Consider the following 6,104-nt stretch of genomic DNA (forward strand, 5'->3'; position numbering starts at 1 on the left):
CTGAATAATAGTTCTATTACATGCTGCCATAAGGATTTGCAATATTTTCATGTGGTTCTTGTAAAAGTGACATGTTTTCAAAATTTCCTATTAGGGTGTTAAAATAGTCACCTTCAGAAAATATTCCCCAAGAAAAAAGTAAGGTCAACTTTTCAAGTTGTAAAACCCTATTAGAGCATCAGTAATAGGTAAATGATAGATAATTATATCAAGTACAAGTATTCTGTACATGATTTGTCATGTAAACTGTAAACATAATAAAAAGGAATAAGATCGCGATTATTAGGTCCTTCACATTTTTACGCATAGCACACGTATTTTCGGTCCGATTTTAAAATATTATGGCTCATTTTGTAGCTGAATAATAGTTCTATTACATGCGGCCACAAGGATTTGCAATATATTCATGTGGTTCTTGTAAAAGTTACATATGTTTCAAAATTTCCTATTAGGGTGTTTAAGTAGTCACCTTTCGGAAAATATTCACCAAGAAAAAAGTAAGGTCAACTTTTCACAAATTTTTACACATAGCACACGTATTTTCGGTCCGATTTTAAAGTATTATGGCTCATTTTGTAGCTGAATAATAGTTCTATTACATGCTGCCATAAGGATTTGCAATATTTTCATGTGGTTCTTGTAAAAGTGACATATGTTTTCAAAATCTCCTATTAGGGTGTTAAAATAGTCACCTTCGGAATATATTCCCCAAGAAAAAAGTAAGGTCAACTTTTCAAGTTGTAAAACCCTATTAGAGCATCAATAATAGGTAAATGATAGTTAATTATATCAAGTACAAGTATTCTGTACATGATTTGTCATGTAAAATGTAAACATAATAAAAAGGAATAAGATCGCGATTATTAGGTCCTTCAAATTTTTACGCATAGCACACGTATTTTCGGTCCGATTTTAAAGTATTATGGCTCATTTTGTATCTGAATAATAGATATATTACATGCGGCCATAAGGATTTGCAATATATTCATGTGGTTATCGTAAAAGTGACATGTTTCAAAATCTCCTATTAGGGTGTTAAAGTAGTCACCTTCGGAAAATATTCACCAAGAAAAAAGTAAGGTCAACTTTTCACAAATTTTTACGCATAGCACACGTATTTTTGGTCCGATTTTAAAGTATTATGGCTCATTTTGTAGCTTAATAATAGTTCTATTACATGCTGCCATAAGGATTTGCAATATTTTCATGTGGTTCTTGTAAAAGTGACACACGTTTCAAAATCTCCTATTAGGGTGTTAAAATAGTCACCTTCGGAAACTATTCCCCAAGAAAAAAGTAAGGTCAACTTTTCAAAAATGGCTTCTGCATTTAATAGAAAGATCTATTCAAACATGAAATCAGAATGGCTGTATGATTTGGGATTTTTTAGAAAATTTTAAATATGGTCAATGTAGGCCTACAGACCCCCAGACCACTGCCGTTACGTGCTGGCAATGTCCGCAAGACTTCGGAATGCAGGTAGATGATGGAAGATTATGGTGTAGGAAGACTTATCTTATACCTTGTTTTGTTGATATCAAGATAGCCTTGGAAAGATGAAGAAAATGTAAAATGCCGATATCTCGGGACTCCACCTTTAGGGGTGGGTAAAAGGATTCCGGGCACAACATATGTCCAAAGTTAATATATTATGGCTCATTTTGTAGAAAAATAATATATCTACAACTTATTCGAAAGCGTTTTCGCAATTTTTGCTTGTACTTCTTGTAAAAGTGGTCAATGTTAAAAAAAAATTTACCTTTTTTTTCTTGAAGTCCCCTACTTCAAAAATACACAAAAAAATGAAGTCGAAATCGAAAAAAACGCTTTCAAACAAGTTGTAACTATATGGTAGTTCTGGGCAAAAATCAAATAAAATTGAATGTCTTGCCGTTTCTGAAGTCGGAATCCTGTTACCTAGGTGCTGCATTTTCAACATGGCGACTTTCGCATTTTTTCGTTTATTTGACAATAATTCAATAACTGGGCGATTTTGGGAAAAAAAAAAAAATCGACCACATGCAATGGGAAGGGGCCCATATAAAAGGCTGTGAATTTCATCAAAATCGGCAAGAAAAATCGAAAAATCGAAAAAAGTGGTAAAGCAGCAGGAATAGGCGGTATCCCAGCTGAACTTTGAAAGGCTGGAGGTGAATCTATGGTGCTTGGGTTGCATGCTGTCCAGGCTGCCATCTGGTGGTACGGTAACGTTCCACCTGACCTGATGAGGGGTGTGGTCATCCCTCTCTGGAAAGAGATGGGACTGCAGCAACTACCGAGGCATCACCCTGCTCAGTATACCAGGCAAGGTTCTTGCTCACTTCTGAGACGTATCAGGGATTACCTACTGAGACATCAGAGGCTGGAACAATCTGGATTTACTCCTGTTAAGTCCACAATAGACTGTATACTTGTATTTAGAGTCATTGTAGAACACTGTGAGTTCGGGCGTGGGCCGCTTGCAGCCTACATTGACCTCACGAAAACATTCGATACAGTGCATTGGGAATCACTCTGGGAGATCTTGAGATTGAGAGGAATTCCAACAAGGATTATTGAACTAATAGCAAGTCTGTATACTGGTACTGAAAGTGTTGTAAAGTGTAGTGGGGGCCTGTCAAGCTTCTTTCCTGCTTGTTCAAGGCTGTGTCCTTGCACCAACACTTTTCAACACTTGCATGGACTGGATACTGAGCAGAGCTACTGTTCAAAATCATTCTGGAGCAACTCTGGGCAATATTAAAGTTACCGACCTTGACTTTGCTGATGATGTTGCTATTCTATCTGAGTCTTTGGAATCCTTAGTGGTGGCTCTTGATGCATTTCATAATGAAGCAAATACCTTGGGTCTTGAGGTCTCCTGGACCAAGACCAAGATCCAGGACTTTGGGGACTTGCTAGGAGGGACTTTGGGGACTTGCTAGAACCTGTTCAGTCGGTACGTGCTTGCAGCAAGAACATCAAAGTCACAGAGAGCTTTACAAACCTTAATAGTGTAGTTCATAACTCTGGGCTGCAGACCAGGAACTCAGCAGACAGATTGGCCTGGCAGCAGGGGTCATGGACTCTCTTGACAGAGTATATGGAGATGCCGGTACCTGTGCAGGACTATGCTATGCGTCTTCAAGGCCCTGATAACTCCAGTTTTGTTATAGGGTAGTGAAATCTAGACATTATCCTGCACCTTGTTGTCACGTCTTGATGCCTTTTGCAATAGATCCTTGTGCTGGATCATGGGGTACTGTTGGTGGGACCATGTGTCAAACCAACGGTTGCACCATGAGACTGGCAAAGGAACTATTACCTGCACAATCCGTGATCGCCAACTCAGGCTATATGGCTACTGGGCTGATTTCCCTCAGGATGATCCTGCCCACCAGGTTGTCTCTGTTCGAGGCAACCCTAGGTGGAGGAGACCTGTGGGACAACCTAGGAAGTCTTGTCTTGAGCAGATTGATCAATTCTGTCATGAGATGGGCCGAGTCCCTGCCTGGCGGCTTGCCATGAGCGACCCTTGCAGGTACAAGCAAAGGGTGGAGGCGGCTATGCGCCCCCATCGGCGTTAACTCCACGATGATGATGATGCCTCATCTACATGACCATAAGTGTTTTCACTTTCATTTTCCAAGAAAATGGAGTGATTTTCATGTGTCTTTTGATAATACACATAAAGGAATAACTCACACTGCTCCACATATATTTACAATGAAAAATGATCATTATTTAGGACAGTTATATGCCAAACTGTGTCGGTCCCTCTGGCCCGTGGACCCCAGCCGAAAGAGGGGGTTCCCAGATTCACACAGTTTGGCCTATAACTGGTGAAATGGTGAAAATATATCAGTTATTCCTTTGCGTATAGTATCAAACGAAAATTTAAACTCATTCTGGTTACTTAGAAAAACGAAATAGCTCGTATGGCCAGGCAGAGGAAGTGCGCGGGATCATGGTCCCGAATGAGTGTCTAGAATTTTTTTTAGTGCTAATAATGTGCAGATTGTGGTTCTGGGGGTTCAAAATGTTGTGATATATATATCTATAATAGTAAAATATATTTCTAATCCCTATATACCTGAAAATAAAACCAACTTAATCAATAGCAGAGCAGGAAGGGAAGGTAGTGTGGAAATATTTTCAGTATACTCAGTTATACTGATTTGCAGCAAAAATAAAGATCAGATTCGTTCAAAGTCCATTAAAAAACTATTGGAAATAAAAAATGACATCCCTGTGCACTTGTGAAATAAAACCAAACTATGTGATGGGTAGGAAATATATATATATAGATAGATAGATAGATAGATAGATAGATAGATAGATAGATAAGGTATTCATGCATGCATATTTAACAAAAAATATTATTACAAGAAATTATTTATGTTTTTAGAAGTGTCAAGTCTATCTTTTAGACAAAATATTTATCGTGGATTCTAAAGGTCCTTTAATGTAAGCATTGATATTCTTTCAATTGATCTAACTTGACCTATTGACCTAAACTAACCAATTAAATCACCTAAAAGGATAAAAGATGTTGAAAGATGTGTAGATTGGAAAGAATACAAGCAGAAGAAAATATACCATCTGCATGAATCATGAGACGGGAAACACTGACAAATTACAGATTTATTTAGGCCTTAGATGACTTTGGGATGAGCTTACCATAAACCTAAAATTAATAAATCACATACACATTTTCAAGTGTAAGAACTGTGTGGAAGTTAACTACAACAAAAAGAGCAACAGAAAAAAGACAATTATGATACCAATATTTGATACAAAGGATAATGATAATAATAACAATATGAATAACACCAAAAATACAGAGATGATAATTCTATTACTAATGATGATACGGCAACTACTACAATAAACAATGTAATAATAATAACAGCAGCTACAATAATACTTTGGTATTAATTCAGGAAATTATAATAATGATATAAAAATTATAATGGTGATTACTAGTGCTACTACTACAATTGATATTATCATTATCATAATGCTGGTGAAATAATGACTATAATGATAATTATATTAAACATGATTAATAACAAGAACACAAGTAATAGTAAGAAAAGTAACATTGAAATGAAAAGACAAAGATTATAATAACCACAGTAATACTAATAATCAAGTTGATAGCAATAATAATGATGATAATAGCACTAATAACAACAATGATAATGATGTTAATAGCAATACTAATATTGATATTTGAAGTTATAGTGATAATATCATTGATAACATTGGTAATATTAACGATCATGATAATGATAATTATAACGATAATACTAACAATAAAAAAATTATATTAACAATAACAATAATATCATTAATGATAATGATAAAGGTAATGCTACTACTACCACTACAAATAATAATAATGATGGGATTACAAACACCAATAACAATAACAACAGAATGAGATATTATAACCAACTACTTGTTCTGTAATGTAATTGATATATAATTTCAATGACTGCTGGTAAATTATACTTAGAAAATCTTATTATCAATTATATTATCACTATCATTTCTTTATGTTTGTCATTAATACTACTATTAAGATTGAGATTAGAGTCAATTCACTTGTATCACTAATAAAAGAAAAAAAATATCGAAAAAAGAGAAACAGAAATATGAAAGAAAAGAAGAATAAAATAAAATACAATGAGATGAGTGTGAAAAATAGGATATTGATGAATAGCTATGAATAGGAAAAAAGGAAACATTATGAAAAAAATGAACGTAAATGAAAACATGATAAAAACGAACGTAAAAGACAGAAAATAAGTAGAAAAAAAAACACGAGAAACATTAAAAAACATCAGAGGAACAGAGAATAACAACAATACATATTATACTTAACAGACACAAAGACTAAAATATGTTCTCTCGACGTGAGTGAAAGTATATTTTGATAAATGTTGCGATCAGGTCTGCCGAGCAATCACAGCTGTACTTAATGGCATTTAGTAATAACATTATACTGAAGAAACCGCAAATGAAGGAGTGACTTGGCAAAAAGTAAAAGAAAAAAGGGACGGGGTGAGGAGGAGGTGAACAAGGTGAAGGGGGGGGGGGGGGAGTGTGTGTAGGGTGAT

Source organism: Penaeus vannamei, chromosome 3, assembly GCF_042767895.1.
Source record: "Penaeus vannamei isolate JL-2024 chromosome 3, ASM4276789v1, whole genome shotgun sequence".
NCBI lineage: Eukaryota > Metazoa > Arthropoda > Malacostraca > Decapoda > Penaeidae > Penaeus > Penaeus vannamei.